Raw genomic sequence first — 18430 nt, 5'->3', positions numbered from 1 at the left:
TTATAATTTGCCCTGGTAGGTGTGGCTCAGCTAGTTGGAGCATCATCCCATAAAACAAAAGGTTATGGGTTCAATTCCTGGACAGGGCACCTGTCTAAGTTGTGGGTTTAGTCCCTGGTTGAGGCATGTACAAGAGGCAGTAGATCAATGCTTCTGTCTCACGTTGGTGTTGCTCTCCCTCTCTCTCTCCTTCTCTTCTCCTCTCTCTAAAATCAGTAAGTATGTCCTCAAGTAAAGATTAAAAAAAACAAACAAACCCAAGTTGATCACCTGTGTTCCATAAGTGTTCATCCTGTTAAAAAAAATAACAATTATAACTAAATAATAGATCGGATAAAAAACAGAATGATTACAACGGAAAATGAATAAACTAGAAAATCAGGTCAAGAAACTCATGGAAAGAATTAGGAAGATAGAAAGAAATTATGAAGGAAAAGTTGAGGTATTTGAAATTTAGACATCAAAATCTAATTATTAAGAGATAGAAGGGAGGAAAAATTAAAGAAGAAATTATTGAAGAAATATCATGTACAACTTCCTAGAACTAAAGCAAATTTAAATGAGTCATATCAAAAAGATCCTAAGGTGCAAAATAGAATCAATGAAGAAAAAAATCTCATATGTAGATATATTATGGGGAAATTTAAAAACATCAGTATTGAGAAAATTCCAAAAGCTTGTAGAAAGATTGTGTAGATCTTCACAAAGAAAAGAAAATGAACCTCAGTCTTCTCTAGTAATATTTGAAGCAAGAATTAGGTGAAGGAAAAAAATGTGAACATGAGATCTTATTCCATTTTTTATTATTAATATTTTTAATATAAAATATAAAGAATAATAAAATAGGCACTATATATCTACTATATAGGTTATGAAGTAATGAATCTTTACATTTCTTGTGGAAGTACTTTTCTTGCCCACAACAAATCAAACGTCTTCCTAGTATGCTGACATTGTTAGACATCCTTCCATGCATGTGCTCATATTTTTAGCACTTGTGAATACACTTCTGGACATTATATTATTTCATTATTTTGTTCTGTGCATTTTTTAAAATACAGAGGCCAGATGTCTTATTATCATTATTACTGTCATTTTTTTTTTGATGCTCGGATGTTTCTTCATCTTCATAAAATAAAAACAGCCAAAGAGGCACATGGAAAAATTAAGGTAATACCGTGTATATTTTGATGCATGCAACTAAACAAGATTTAATTCCACTTTAGTTATTTCCAATGGCACAGGCAGGAGCTCAGTGATGCATACGTAGGTGCAATATTACTTAAGGCCTTTACAGAGAATAAATAGTGCCAGCATTAAAATATATGTCCGTAGAACTGTTTTTCATCACGTAGTATTAGAAACTCTGAACAATTTTAGTTAGGTTCTAGTTTGAAAATGACCAGTGGATTGTATAAAAGATATAAATTGTGTTTATCTGCAATTATTGACAAGCTAATGAAACTTTTCTTCCAATATCATAGTTATAAAAGCAGTGTCTATGTTCTCATTGATATTATTAAAAATTTCTATTTCTGATCTTTTCTCCATTACTCATTTAAGATATTGTTGAGACTAAGTTGTTTCATAACGATATATTTGTGGTTTCCACTTTCACTCCTTAAATAGCATTACTTCTTTTATGCAGCCATCTTGATCAGTTACTTGCTCATAATATGACATGCTGGCACTTTCTGTATATTCAAGAAAGGGCTCACTTATGCTACTTTTCAGATAGAAAATTGTTCACTAGATGATTTCTCACTTTCCGAAGTGCCAAATTAATCTTCTTTGCTCAATTTTGTCCCAATTTCTAGGACCCTAGATTAAATGCATTTCACCAAGCTGTTTAAGATTATTGATTCCCAATGTTCTGGTACAATTTTCCTGTTCTATTTATTCATTTTAAATATTTTATTTTTAAAATATTAAATATTTACAAAAGGTTGTAAACAAATGTACAAGAAAGTTACATGGACCCTTCTGTAGGTTCACTGAGTGTTAATGTCTTACATAACTATACTACAACGTCAAAACCAAGAAACTGATATTGGCACAATTCATAGAACTTACTTAAATTTCATAAGTTATGCATGTAATTTTATGCAGTTTTATCATATGTGTACACTGTGTATGACTAATGACTGTCATCAACATACTCAACAGTACTATCCCCATGAGGCTCCCTCACGTTTTCTCTTTGTAGCCACCATGCCCTTCCGCTAGCACTCGTTTCGGCAACCACCTGTCTATTCTCTATCTCTATAACTATGTTATTTTTATGAATACTACATAAAATCATGCAGTATATATCTTATGGAAATTGGTATTTTTCACTCAGCATAATTTCCTTGAGGTTCATCCAAGTTCTTGTCTATATCAATAGTTTGTTCCTTTTAATTGCTGAGTAATATTTCATTCTATGAATATACTCGTGCTTGTCTTACCATTCACCTGTTGAAGGATATCTGAGTTTTTTCTAGTTGTTTTCAAGCTATTACAAACATAGTTGCTATGAAAATTCATGTATAATCTTTTTTTGTGAATATAAGTTTTAATTCCTCTGAGATAAGTACCCAAGAGTGCAATTACAAGATAGCATGATAAGTCCACTTAGTTTTTAAAGAAACTGTCAAATTATTTTTCAGAGTGGTTATATTTTACATTCCTATCAGTAGTTTTTCACCAAATTTAGAAGTTTTCAACCATTATTTCTTTGAATACTCTGTCAGTCTTACTCTTTTCCTGGGACTCTGATGATATGAATGTTAGGTCTTCTGCTACTGTTCCATTGATTCCTGAAGCTCTGTTTTTTATCATCTGTATTTTGTATGTTTTTCAGATTAAGTTCTATTGATCTATTCATCTACTTTTACATTCACTGATTCTGTCCTTGATCATCTCTAGTTTACCTTTCAAAAAGGTTTTCATTTTGCTTATTGTGTTTTTCAGTTACAAAACTTTCATTTGTTTAAACTTTTACTTATTCGTTGAGATTTTTTATGTTTTAAGAGAATAGTAATTGATTGCTGAGGCATTTTTAAGACAGCAACTTTAAAATCTTTATAAACTAATTCTAAACTAATCTTAATATCTGATTTATTGCAATATTTACTCAGTTGATTGTTTTCTCATTCCAGTTCTGATTTTTCTGGTTTGTCATGACAAATGATTTTTAATTGTATCATGGACATTGTAGTTATGATGTTTTGAAGTCTGTTGACCTTACTTAGCTCTTTTGTTTTGAGAGGTATTTGCTCAGTTTGGGTTCAGTGTCTAGGTTCTGGTCTATTTTTGTGGGCTGTATTTCCCATGACAGTTCTGTTTTCAGAGCTCTTGCAATGCTATTTCAGTGTGCTTCACTTTTGGGGTACTTCTGGGAGTCTCCTTTAATCCCTGCCAGTAACATCTGTGGGGTGAATGGTGCTAGGTGTTATTGGGCTGTGGGCAGACGGGACCTGAGCCTGGATCTTCTTATGTCACTGGGAAACTCAGGGGCTGCTTACACTGGCCTTATAGTAGTAGATCCATGCACTGCTGATGTTTGGGTGGTAAGTGGAGACTAGGACTGCCTGAGGCTTCGTTGTTATCACTGCCGCTGACAGAGGCTGCAGCTGGGGCCTGGGCTGTAAAGCAGAGACTGGGCATCCTCCCAGATATATACTGGACTCCCTTTTATTGCTCTTATGGGCAGAGAAAGCAGACATCATTGGGTGATGTGCATGTGTAAAAGTGTGTGTGTGCATGTTGGGGATTGCTGTCGTAGACCTTTCTGGCATCTTTCCCACAAGTGTATGGTTGGTTAAAAGAAGCCTCAGAATCTCACACATTGTTATTTCTCAAGTTCTGAGGTTCCCAGCCAACTTTCTTCTTGTTTCCAGCCTTCAAAGTCATTTTATCCTTGTCTTACAGGTAATTTTCAGGATATTTGGCTGTATTTAGAGGAGAGAAGCAGGAAGAAGTGAGTCTATGATATCTCATTTCAGAACCAGAGCTACTCATTTTTGACTGTAAATGTGTGAGCCCAGTGTGGTGGTGGGAATGTAGAGGAAGCAGGGAAGCAATTACCCACAGGCTCGAAGTTCTCATTCAGTTGCTTTGTATGTTTTAAACTTTATATAAATGAGATCATACTTTAGCCTTTCTTTTGAAAATTAAGCCTTTTCTTTAACTCTGTATTTGTGAGATTCATTCATATATATATGTACGGTTCAAACTTAACTCACATACTACTATCTGGTACATCTCACAAATTATTCACTCATTTCTTTTGATGAGTATTTAAATTGTTTTTAATTCCATATTTTATTTTTAAATACTATCTAATAATTTATTTTATACCGAATTGCTATATTTTACTCTACATTTGATAGTGAAAGAGTAATCAAACACATTTAACTCTAAAAGTACTTGCTAAAAATATGTAGATATCAATAAAACAAAAAAGAAATAGGCATAGTTAGGAAAACCAAGGTTTTCTTTGAAATGATCCAATTAATAGGCTCAAAAATGTTTTGGCTAGAATGACCAATTAAAAGAGAAGTTGCAAATTAAGCAAAAAAGGAAAATAAGGAAATAGAGGAATAAACTACTGACACAAGTGGGATAATAACATAAATAATTATGAACAACTATATTAACTGAATTATTAAAAGATGATAATTTATCTAGACAAATAGATAAAAATGTAAAAAGCCAAAACTAAGGCAAGAAGAATAGAAAGCCTCAATAAATAGTTATTTAAGAAGATGGAAACAGCATTCAAAGACTTTTCCCCTTCAAAATTTCTTGACACAGTTTGCTTAATAGGTACACTTGACCAAACTTTCAAAGGTTGTACACTCCAGCTTTTATGTTTCTCAAGAAAATAATAAATGTGGAAGAGTTACCCAACTACCTTTTATGAAGTTGCTTTAATCTTGATTCCAAAACCAGATAAGAGAGCAAATAAGGTAAAAGTATGAGTTCACTTAACTTATGAAAATATTTAAAATACCAAAAAAAAAAAAACTAACCAAATTGAACTATTTTTTTTTTAAACAGAATATATGACAATTAAATAGGGCTTAATATAAAGTCAAGGCTAGTTCAAAACAAAAAAATCTGTCAATGTAATTTATCACATTAATGGACCAAAATAAAAAAATATCATTAAATAACATTCAACAACTCCTTATTATAAAATAATCAGACAACTGCATTTGGAAGATAACTAATTAACTTGAGGACATCATATATTAAAAACACCTATTGAAATACAATTTATAATATAGAAAAGTATATATATGCCCATCAATTCCAAGAATAAGAGAATGATGCCCATTTTTACTCTTGACTTTGTATTACTAGAAATCCTGTGCAGTTATAAGGGGAAAAACATAAAAACTGTAAGGATTAAATAGAAAAAATGAAAGTATCATTATTGGTAGGTTATATCTTCTAAATAAAAAATACATTGTGATAAACTACCAGGAATAATAATGATACAGGGAAATCTGATCAGATTATTGGAGAGGAGAAGGGAGAAGATGTAGGGGGCGTTGCCAGAGGCAATGTTAACAGTTTAGGACAGGATTAGCTGAGAAGCTGAATGCCTACAAAGTGTAGGGAATTATGGGCCAGAAGATTTAAAATAAAAGGAGGGCAGAGACTGGCTCTCTTGATGGGGGGTTACCATGTCCCATGCAGAGTTCCCCTGCATCACTGTGGATGGAAGAAAATAAAATAAGTCATTCCAGATCCCTCTGGGTCTGCCAGGAAAAGGGGGTGGCAATTCCCTCTAGTGGAGAATGCCCCAAGGTCTTTTCTTGAAGTGGCTTTTATTGAGAACGATATACACAGGGGTATACAGCATGCATGCAAAGCTCATCAATCAATGTCAAAAGGCTATGATTGAAGGAACACAGACTTACCTCAGGCCAGGGTTTGGTAGGAGATGGTGGCACCCATTCAGCCCTGAAACCTGGGAAACATCACATTCTATGCTTGACCCCAAACATCAGTACTCATTAACTCGAGGGCATTCTTAGCAAAGTACATTACATAGGATCTAATGCATTCCTTTTCCAGGCCTAATTGTCCCCAGGAACTGCTCAATCCAGTTTAGGTCTATACTTGCCTTTAGTAATGTTTCACTGACCCAGTCAGGCAGCGGGCAGAGTAGCCTAGAGATAAGGAGACTTCTTTCAGATAGAATGAGGACTCTGGCCTTGACAAAGCCGAGGGGTATCTTTTGCCCCTTCTCCATGTCTCCCAAGTCTTTGCCTGATGGCCCCCATGTGACTGCCTGTCTTAGGTTGCCCCTGCCATTGAGGGGTCTTACCCGTCATTGACTAACCAGCCATTCTCCAGGGCCAAGTAGGGTGATGTGAGGGAGGCAGGGGCTGTGCCCCTGCCAAGGGCATAGGTTTTATCCCCTCAGGGGCCTATTTCCCCAAGGCCTCCTTGCTCAGCTCCAGCCTTGGGGCCCTCTCACCTGTTGGCGAGGCTACAGTCCCTGATGCCAGGCGGGATGGTTCCCAACACTCTCTGGCTGCCTTCCTTGAAGATGTCTGGATGATCATGGGGCAGCTGCCTGTGTTTCCCAAAGGAGGGTATTTTGGATGGGAGAAGAAACTCTGGGTATAGCCTAGGATGGGGCTAGCCTGGCAGAAGGTGACAGGGTTATTCTCTGGGTGTTCTGGAGGGGAAGGGCTCTAAGGCAGAAGCATGCCATTCTTCCAAAATTGTGTAGTTTTTGTATCTTATGTTGTTTTAGTTTGTAAACTAACCCTATAGAAATAATTACAATATACCCCAGGGGGATGATAGGGGAACTCAGGAGTTAAAGATTTTAGCCTTAAATGATAGGCTTAAGTGACTAATGCATGTGGAAAACTGTTATTCCAAAATTGTGTAGCTTTTGAATAAAGACTCCTTTCCTTTATCATCAAAAATTTGCCTCTGGAATTTTGCTTAGAGGGTGGTGGTAGGCAGCAGGACCCCACTTGTTGTTTGGTAACACTAAGGGTCTAGGGAAATGGCAGATAAAAAAGTAAACTTACAGACTTTTAGTTTCCAAGTAACAAGCTTGGATGTCACTGTTCCACCATAACAAGGAAAAAGCTGAACAGACTGAAATATTAACAACGCTACTTGGGTCCATAAAAGAAGTGAGGACATAAGATAACTCTCTGCCCCTAAGATTTGAGAAAGAGAGAGCTAAATACAGGAGCCATGGCTTAGCAGAGCAGAGATTCCCGTCAGAAACCTCCATGGGAACTAGTGCCACAGTAGAAAAACATGACTGTAATTAATGGATTGCTGGAGGCTCAGTGTGGAGAAGTCTGAGAGGCTGAAAACCCCACAGGGCCTTGATCACAGGGAGGGCTCCACAATAGTTTGAGATTTACTTCCAGGACCTCCACTAGGCTCTCACAATATGTATTGAAGAAAAAGACCCTTGACCTCTTGGCAGGAGTAAGGGGAAAAGAACCTTTTTAGAAACAGACCAGAGCACTCTGTTACTCTTACTCAGGCCCATTCTTGAGGGAAACAGGTAGCCAGAGCCTCACCTCCTGGAGTATCATCAGAGCCTCACTGACCTGGGGGGAGGGGAAAATCCAACTCCAGCCACTCTGACCTGCCCCACTTAAGATTCAAAAAGGTCCACTGGATGGACAATCTGCAATAAGCTTTGCAAGAAAAGCAACAATGACAAGGGTAGAGTCTAGATTTTAGTGGGTGAATTGGAATGGTGGAAGGTGGGGTGGGGTGGTGACTATAACAAGTGTAGCTCATAGCCAAGATGTTTAAAAGAGAGAAGGCAAAAGAGAGACTAGTAATAGGCACATGTGAGATCAAAGAAGCAGTTTTCCATCTTTCTCTTCATCATTTTCTCCCTCTAAAGCCAATTCTGGTACAACTGTGAGTTCTGTAAAATTGAACTCCAATAAACATTTCCATCTTTATGTAAGAAAACTTATTATTTTTTTTTAGATGATAAAGACAAGAGTGTATTAATAGGCTTTGTGGAGAGTTCAAGCAAAAATAGAGAGGCAGAAGATAAAACAGAGGCAGACAATTGGTATAATGAGGCCCTAATATAAGAGTGAAAGGATGGAAGGAAAATTAAGATCAAGGATTAGAGCTAAGAGGCAAAATTATCTTCAGTTTCAAGTGTAATAAAAAGGAAAATTGGGGGAGGGAGAGGAATAGAATTTTTGTACGCAGTAGAAAAGGAAGTTAAAGAAATTCATACTATGAAATTGCCTTTGTTTCTCAGTGACTTAGGAGGCAAACTCATCTTCTGAAGGTATGGTGTCAGGTTAGGAGCTTGGGAACAGAAATTAAAGTCTCAAATTGAAAAAAATGGCATTTTCTCTCCTTTTTTGGAATGGAACCAGCTTCAAGATGCTCAGTGAATGGTCATGTCACCATGACCTGAACTGTCTTCCCCGTTGTACATCTTTCCTTATAAGTAGCAAGCCAGGGCCAGGTACCTGTCACAGAATTCCAGCTGAGTGCTAAATGTGTGGTTTTCTTGAAAACCTCCTCAACAGTCACTAAACAGATGGCCTTCTACAGTTAACTTCACCAGAACATCTTGTCAGGCCAAGCCTGTTTAGCTTTGAAGATGGTTTAAGTCATAGCAATTTTCACTGGCCTAACTGTATTTCCCTGTAGGGCTTTTCACCTACTAATTATTTACCCAAGGATAGTAGCTTTTGTAAAAGCTAAGTTCAGTAGAAGAAGATGCAACTACCCTTTTCTTTCTTTCTTTTTTTTTAAATCTAATTTATTCCTTTACTAAAATGGTTCATTTTAAAATATGTCCAATTACTTGATTTCCTTGCTTAAAATGTGTCATAAGCTGCTTATCCTAAGTTGGGATAAAGCCATCATTTTTTGTTATGGCTCCCAAGGGATTAATTGCCTGACCTGGATCCCTCAACCTCGTCACTTTTCCCCTCCGCAGACCCACCTCCCAGAGGAGAGTTTTACTCTAAAAATTATAATTTGCACTTTTGTCTCTGAGGTTTCTCATGGGTTCTTCTCTATTACTGATTTGTATTTCATCATGCTAATTTATGCTCATGGGTCATGTCACTGCTTAGATATCACTTCTTCTGAGAATCTTCCCTAACCTTCCAAGGATGAAATACTCCCACCATATGCTCCCAAGCCACCAGGCGTGTCTGCTTGACAATTGCCTTTTTATCTGTCCATAACCCTTTGTATTTCCAGTCACATCAAGTCAGAGACCATATCTAAAATGTCACTGTTCCTTCTGCAGCACCTTATACATAGTTTCTGACACATGGTAGGTACTCAGAAAATATTTGTTAAACTTAAACCATGGTTCTACTGTTTTATGAGTTTGGGAACAGACTGTATAAAAACAACAAGATTGGAGTTTGGAGAAATGATCCAGTTCTGGTACTACATTTTACAAGCTATATAACCTGGTAAAACTATTTAAACTTTTGTGAATCTTATTTTTCTTAGATATAAGATGGAGACAAGTCTATCTACCTACATATCTCGTTGTTGTAAGAAGTAAATAAAACATGTATAAAAAGTACAATGAATAGCACAGAATAGGGTAACATTAATGACACATAGTGTCTTTTACTTAACCCAAATAAATCTCTGCAAGATATACAAAATTATGACAGCCATATCAATTACCTAGAAAGTATTTGTGTAGTGTGTACATCGTTTTTTCCACTTAAAATTTTCTAATTGTTTTCCCCCTTTTCCTCTCCTTCTACTCATTCTTTTAAGATGGCAGCACAAAATACATTTGAAAAGCATTATTTATACAATTAGCTATGATATCAGTAACAACTAAAAGTAGTAATATTTATTAAGCAATTATTCTGTCTGGCATTGTGGTAGGGAGTCTATATTCCTAGCACTTATTTTTTGTTATTACTTTATTCATTGTTATGGAAGAAGTCATTTTCTCTCCTTGCAGTTAGTGGTGACTGGCTGAGAATCATACCAATTATCTTAATAATTTAGGTGGACAGAGTGTGTCTAATATTTCTTTTGTATTCCCTCACCTTTTCATAGTGCTGGTGCACCCTAGGAAGAGAGGAGATACATGTGGAGAAATTGACTCTGAGCTGCTCCAACTCCACAGGTTTTGCTCATAAAACATGCCAGTCTATGGCTGCACAGATGCAGCCCTTTCTTCTTGAAGATGCCACTGATCTCTGGGCTATCCTTTCCTGGGAAGTGCCATAGACATCCTGGACATTTTAATATTACTGAGATTTCATGTTCTTGTGTCTTTGGGTTTCTAAAATACATAATTGTCATATTCTTCTGTTTCCTAGTAGATTTTGAGCTTTCGAAGGAAAGAGCTGCTTCTTGTCTTCGTACGCTGAGAAACTAGTATTGTACCTGTTACATATAGGCTTCCCCAAACTATTGTTAAGTGACTATTTTGAATAAATCACCCCCTTCACTTGCACACATGTACACATACATGAATACTTTCTAGGTCATTGACATGGCTTTCATGCTTTTGTGCATCTTTCACAGATTTATTTAGGTTAAGTAAAAAACACTATATGAGCAGTGTTGGCTCCTGTGGAAAGTTTGAGTTCTGAGAAGAACAGCTGGGGGAAAAGGGGATTTGCAAAATGAATAGTTTGTGCTTCTCTGCTGAAGACTGGAGAAAGGAGACAAAATAGGAAGCAAAGAGTGCTGGCATGACCTTGGACATTGTTCTCGGCTCCCAGCTAACCTTTTCTGCCTCCTCAGTCAAAATAGTTTTTTTTTTAATTAAGGTCTTTGTTCTCATCTGTCAAATAAACATGCTAAACATGACCTTCACAGGATAATCCTCAGGAAAAGCTAATAAATGATTGCAAAATCTGAGAGAAGGAAAAACACTGGGTAAATCTTGAATAATAAACCAGGACCTTTCTGTACTAAGTCAAACTAAGAGGCATTTAATTTGGAGTCTTCCAGTGTTTGGCTATCTGTTGCAAGAAAAGAATCACAAAAAACATATATATATAAAAGAAAAAGCTGACAGTTGAAAAACTAAAATGAAAAGTAACGACATAAACAATGTTAGAAGATGCCTTCAAGGAGACAAGTTATCTGAAAGTTGAGATCTCAATTTAGAACATTTCTTTTTCTCTAATTGTTGTTATGTGTGCTGCTGCAATATGATGGAATAGCCATAAACTTAGGGTGATAGGCTTGCAGAATAATTTAATTATAATTTAACATTTACTTTTATGCTATGCAATTACTTACATTGCTTTTTGCTGAAGACAATACATTTAAGCAGCTGCACACAATGAAAAAATAGCTGACAGGGTCAATTCTAAAGTTATACTAAGGTTTAGTTACATTCCTTTCTCACCCAGTGGACTTAACAAATTAGGCAGCATGAGACTAATTGAAAGAAAATCAGACAACTAATCAGGGACCCTTGATTCTTCTCTAAATGTTTTCATGATTGAACTCCCTGAATTTTGTAGTTTGCTCCCTCTTTAGTTGTTAAATCATTATTATCTGTAAATTTTGCCATTGGACGGTCTGTGTTTCTTTCATGCACTAGGATTTTGTGAGAATGATAACTAATGTTGCTTAAAGAATCCAAGAAAGGCTGTGTTATCTATGAGATTAAATTCATCCCAAAAGCCAGTAATTTATGTATGTTGGGTGTCTATGTTATTGTGCAAGATTGGTTTATAAAGTTTGGCTGTTATTTTGTACTCTAGATTCCTTTTTATCTTTCCTCTTCCAGAAAGTGTGTATTACAAGTAATTTTCCCATTAGTTTTTACTGCAAAATACTTGTTGCCTGGTTACAATGTAGAAATGGCTATGTGAAAACATCACTTAAGACATTTTTTGTGTCAAATATCATTTCCATGTTCTCTCTTTGTGACTTGAGAAATAGTCCATGTTAATTTTAATATTAACAGATATATCTTTTGCTATCAATACATCAATTTTCACTTGCATAATTTAGGATTTGGAGTGATTCTGACAGTATCAGTGTCTGTTAGAAATACAAGTTCCAAATAAAAGGTATAACTTAGATGTCTATATTTTTAAAGGAGACATAGACATTTTTTAGTCAATTTAAATATTTTATGGAGTAAACCAGACATATTTTAAAACAGTTTCACTGAGATATAATAAACATAAAAATTTCACCCACTTAAAATATAAAATTCATTACTTTAAAATGTATTCACATAGCTGTGTGTCCATCTCCACAGTCCAATTTTAAAACATTTTTACCTGTCCTAAAAGAAAAGCCACTAAGCAATCAATCTGCATCTCCGTTCCCCTCTCCTCCTCCTTCTACTCCTAAGCAACCATTAATTTACTTTTTGTCTCTATGGAATTGATTATTCTGACTATTTCCAATAAGAGAAATCATATAGTACATGTCTCTTGTGATTTCTTTCACTTAGTAAAATGCTTTCATGGCCAGTAATGAGGTAGCATGTACGAGTACTTCATTCCTTTTATTTTCAAATAATATATATAGAACGAATATAACATTTTTTATTTATATATTCATCAGTTTGTTAATATTGGAGTTGTTACCAATTTTTGATTTTTAGGATATATTAATATGGATACTTGTTTATATTTTTTGTATGGACGTATGTTTTAATATTTCTCCGGTATATACCTTAAAGTAAGAATCACTGGACTATAGGCTAACTCTACGTTTAACATTTTGAGGAATAGTCAGTCAACTGTTTTTCAAAACTGCTGCACAAATTTATATTCCCACTAAAAATACAAGGGTTGCATTTTCTTCATACCCTTGCTATCCCTTGTATTTTTTATTATAACCATCCAATAGGTATGAAGAGAGAGCTTCTTGTGACTTTGATTTACGTTTCCCTAATGACTAATGATAGTGAGCATCTTTTCATGTACTCATTGGCCATTTGTATATGTTCTCTGGAGATGGCTATTCAAGTCCTTTGCCATTTTTTAAAATCCCTGACTTGAAAATGTCTTTATTGATTTTAGAGAGAAAGAGAGAGAGAGAGAGATGGGAGAGAAACATTGATTGGTTGCCTCCAGTATGAGCCCCAACAGTGATCAAACCCAAAACCTAGGTATGTGTCATTACTGGAGATACAACATTTTGGTGAATGGGATGATTGATATTCCAAAGAACTGATCCACCTGGCCAGCACAATCCTTTACCATTTTTAAATTAGGTTTTCTTTTTGTTATTGAATTATATACATTAAAAAAATATGTATCACATTTGTTACTTTCAAGTTACTTTTATATAACAATCCAACAGGTGTGATCTGATGTTGAGTACTTTCTCAGGTATTTATTTGGGTATTTGTGCATCTTTGGAGAAATGTTTTTCAAGTTCTTAGTCAATTTTTGGGTTGTATTTTTTAGTTTTTCTTTTTGTTGTTGAGTTTTAGAAGTTTCTTTGACATTCTAGATATTATCAGATACACAGTTTAAGAAAAAAAATCTCTTGTTTTATAGGGTTGTTTTTTATTTTCTTTGATATTGTCCTTTGATGTACATTTTTAATTTTGATAAAGTGCTATATATCTATTTTTTGTTTTGTTGCTTGTGCTTTTAGTGTCATATCTAAACTCCTTAATCAAATCCAACTTCTTGAAAATTAACTCCTGCTTTTTTTTCTAAAAATTATTATATTTAAGTTATTGATCCATTTTGAGTTAATTTTTATACATGGCATAGGGTAGAGGTCCAACTTTATTCTTTTGCATGTAGAAATCCAGTTTTTTCAGTACCGTCTGTTGAAGAGACTATTACTTCCCTGTCAAACAGACTTGGCATCCTTGTTAAAATCAATTAGCCATAGATGTATGGGTTTACTTTTGGACTCATAATTCTGCTCCATTGGTCCATATGTCTATCTATCTGTCAATACTATGCTTTTTTTGATTACTATGTCTTTGCAGTATGGATCACTTGTATACCATACAAATTGAGGATCAGTTTTTCTGTTTTTGCAAAAGGCTATGGGAATTTTGATAGGGGTCTCATTGAATCTACAGATTTCTTTGTGGAGTATGGGAATCTTAACAATACTAAGTATTGCTGATGATGAATATGAGATGTATTTTCTTTTATTTATTTCTTTTGCAATATTTTGTTGTTTGCAGCACATTAGTATTCACCTCCTTGGTTAAGTTTATTCCTAGGTATTTTATTTTTTCAATGTTATTGTAAATAAAATTGCTTTCTTAATTTACTTTTCAGATTGTCCAGTGATGGTGTGTAGAAACACAACTGATTTTTATGTGTTGATCTTAAACCCTGAGACTTTGCAGAGTTCATTTATTAGTTCTAGTTGTTTTTTTGTGTATTCTTTGGGATTTTCTATTTATAGAATTTCATCTTTAAACAGAGATAATGTTACTTCTTCCTTTCCAATTTGAATGCCATTTATTTCTCTTTAATGTCTAATTGCTACGACTAGAACTTCTAGTACAATGATTAATAACAGTGGTGAAAGCAGGCATCCTTGTTTTATTTTTGATCTTAAGAGGGAAGCTTTCACTCTTTCACTATTGAGAATTAGGTTTGCTGTGGCTTCTTCATAAATGCTCTTTATCATATTGAGAAACTCCTATTCCTAGTAATGTCATAATTTTTTCTTTCAATCATTACATGTTTGAAAGAACTTGAGAAAGAAAAATGGTCTATTACACAGGTATTTACCATTTTTTTGTTCTATTTTTTCTCTGAAGTTTTACTATTTTTTCTTTTTTTTTACATGGGTATTTACCATTTTTTTGTTCTTTTTTTCCTCTGAAATTACCATTTACCCTCTATTATCATTTTTCTTCCATCTGAAGAACTTTAGTACTTCCTTTAGAGTAGATATGCTGGCAATAAAAATGTTTAGATCTCCTTCAACTGATTATGTGCTTATCTAACCTTCATTTCTCAATGATATATGTTTTGAATATCAGAATAGTGGATTATGGTTTGACAGTTCTTTCCTTTGAAAACTTTAAAAATGTTATTTGGTAGCCATGGTTTCTGATTAGAAATCTATTGTCATCTAAGCCATGATGCTCCAGAGATATGTAATTTTTTTTCTGGCTGGCTTTAAGATTCTTATGTCTTTAATTTTTAGACATTTGATGTCATGATTCTAAATATGGGATTCTTCATGTTTATTCTATTTGGGATTTGATGAGCTTCTTGAATTTGTAGGTTTATGCATTTAAATAATTAATTAAGTTTTCAGCCATTATTTTTCTTTTTTTCTCCTGTACCTTGTATTCTCTTTTCCTCTGGAATTCTGACTAAATAAATATTATAGCTGTTGATGTTTTCCGACAGACCCATGAGTCTGTTTAGATTGTTTTCATTTTTTGTTTCTGTCCTGATTGTATAATTGCTATTAAAATATCTTCAACTTATTGACTCCTCTGTTTCCTTTATTTGTTATTGAGTCATTCTAAGGAATTGTTTTATTTCAATTATTGTGCATTTTAGTTTTAAAATTTTTATTTGGTTCTTTTTCATATCACTTGTTTTCTCGCAGAGAATTTATGTATTTCCACCCTTTTACAAATGTTTCACCTTTATTTCTTGAAGCTTGGTTATAATAGCTCCCTTAAAATCTTTGAAGCTTGGTTATAAAAGCCCCCTTGAATAGATGTCAATCCTGAAATGATGCAAATATTGCTAAAATGATGCAACATTTGCATCATTTCAGGATTGACATCTATTAATTTTCTATTCTTTGTAGGTTATTGAGATTTTTCTGGTTTTCATATGCTGACGAATTTTAGATTGTATCTGGGAAATTTGGTGTATTGTGTTCTAGATTTCTGGGTTGTTTTTAATTCCTATGGAGATTATTTATTTGTGTGTATGTACATGTGTGTATGTGTATCATGCACATACTCGTATTTTGTCAGTTAATAGACCTGGCTAAATTTAGGCTGGAAGTTCTAGACTCCCTTCTGTGGGCTATGGTTTTAAGGTGGTTCAATTTTCAGGGAGAGTGCAGTGTTAACTGGCTCCATCTGTGTACCCACTATCTAGAGGACAAGTCTGAGGTCTTCAGGTGGTCTATCAGTTCAGTTCTCAGAGCATTTGATTTGTTGTTTAGAGCCACACTCATGATCATATTATATGCAACTTTATAGGATCACTTTCTTGAATTCCCTTTTCTTAACAGTCTCTGATACTTTCTGACTCCCAGAGGCTCCCACTTTTCTCTTCTGTCTAAGAAGCTAGGTCTTTAGTGTCCTCACTCTGCTATGTTCTTCCCTCAACTGGGTCTGCCTTCAGGGCCAAGTCCCGGGACTACAGAGAAACAAGAAAAGTAGGATACTCCCTCACATTCTCAGGATCACAGTCCTTCCTGTTAAGAGTGAAGAGTTCCATTCCCTAAGAGTTGAGGTGCCTGCCCAGATGCCCATGGCATCTACTGCTCTACTACTATTGTCATGGGTTTGCCTGGAACTAGGATGGAGAGAATGGAAAAAATAAAAAGCAAAAACAGTGATTTTTTCTACTCTCTCTTACCCCTGGTGCTTCCTTCCCTGATGTCCAGATCAGAAATGGGAGCTTGTTTTGTAGCTCTTTCTGCTTATACAAGAGTGGAACTCTGGCTTCTGTACTCCTTTTCAGTCTAGGCTTAGAGAAGACAAGTAACTCACTTTCACATGGTCTTATTTTGAGTTCTGGCTTCCCTTTCTCATTCTACCTGCTACCATGGAACTTTTCTGTCCTAAGAGAGTTGCTTAATGCTATATTCAGTAGGAGAGACAGAATATGTTGCTTTTATTTGAACTGGCACCAGAAACTTAAAGGTATATTGAAAATATTATATTAAAATAGATTGCTTCTTATTTTTGTCTAATTCATTTACTCATTCTCCTGCCACATATTTTTAGGTCTACATTTTCTAAACCACTCAAAGCAAATGGCACAAATTATTTTTGAAAAAAATAATTGAGCAAATGGAATATTGCCTTATAAGACAATATTCCAGCCCTCCATGATATTTAGCCTCATACTTTAATTACCTTACCATCAACAATTGCTTCTTTGTATTCTGGCTCTGCCAGTGGGCCATGCTGAGCAGAATCAAAGTGTAGACATTAGGTTGACCAGAAATTTCAGACCTATCAGAAGGATGATTTCATTATGAAACTAAAGTGAAAAAAAAATTGAAGCTATAAATATTCCTTGCATACAACTGGTTAAATAATGAGGATCTTGTATGAGACAGTGGACATATTGTTAAATATTTAGATTACTTTTGTGATTTCTTTTTTATTTCTGATTAGTTACAAAAAATTTTGCTAGTGGAAGACTCAGAAAAAATATTAAGTTTTCACATATTTAGATAGAAAAGAGTCCCTGCTTTGTCTTTTCAAACATTTTTGCCTTGGTGAGTCCCTTTGTCAATATAAAGATGTGTATAATCCATATCTAGAAACACCAAAACTTAATTGTAAGGATAGAAAGAATTCTCAAACAAACAAAAAAATTATTTCTTATCAACTTTAAAGTTATAGTATATGATTCTTTTGATGTGTACTGTCCTTTAACAAAGAGTCACAAACAGACATTTCCTTACTTTATTGTGAGTCCTATCAAGCTTCATGTTCATATTTTATTATTTTTATACCACTGTTACAGTGTGGGGGAAATTTCTTAACAATATTATTTCAGGTTATCTATATTTACTCTTAGTTACCAATTTTTTATTTTATTGATAATACTGATATATAGATAGACTGAGAGTTAATACAAGTAAAATGTAAAAGAACCTACTTAGAGTAGAAGCAAACAAATGCCAAGATGGCTTTCTTTAAATTTGTCTGGAAAACTAACATAGGAACAAAATTTCATCCCTAACATAATCTATAACAACATATCTGTAGAATATTTACAGAAAGTTACAAAGAACTAAAGATCTAGTTCACATTTGTTACATTAAGATTCAAGTGAGCCCTTGATTTTTTATTTATTTTATTTTAGAAGCTAATTCTGCATTGAAATTGTAGCAGAAAAGTAAACATCTCTAAAACTAATCATTAATATGAGTTGTTAGCTTTTTAAATTTTAGTTTTATTTAATTACATTTCTTCACTGCATACTTACAACTTGAAGGCTGTGAAAAAAAATTACTTCTTTATATCATCCCTCTAAATTTTAAGCCAATTTTCTTTAGTTTTACCTAGGGCATATAATATTTTGTAAGTGAAAAATTGTTAAATATTTAGTGGATTTTGGAATTTAAATTGAGTGTATCAATTTAAATAAAAATTCTTATAAAAATATATATATACATATTTGAAAACAATGGCACAATGAAATGAAAGAATATTTCAATAATTCTCCCCCTCTGATTACAGGAGAGCGTAAACCTCCATCTGTCGTATAAACATCCACAATCCATAGAGTTTGCTGAATATATGCTT

The 18430-nt window shown here is 34.4% G+C and overlaps 1 pseudogene; it reads left to right on the top strand.

The window, feature by feature from the left end:
- The first annotated feature begins 361 nt into the window (after positions 1–361).
- LOC129079809 (cilia- and flagella-associated protein 300-like) lies at positions 362–17664 on the top strand (annotated as a pseudogene).
- The last annotated feature ends 766 nt before the right edge of the window (positions 17665–18430 follow it).

Source organism: Pteronotus mesoamericanus, unplaced genomic scaffold (genome assembly GCF_021234165.1).
Source record: "Pteronotus mesoamericanus isolate MK-2021 breed Mesoamerican mustached bat unplaced genomic scaffold, CSHL_Meso_final contig_82, whole genome shotgun sequence".
Classification (NCBI taxonomy): domain Eukaryota; kingdom Metazoa; phylum Chordata; class Mammalia; order Chiroptera; family Mormoopidae; genus Pteronotus; species Pteronotus mesoamericanus.
This window is presented reverse-complemented; position numbering and strand designations above follow the sequence as displayed.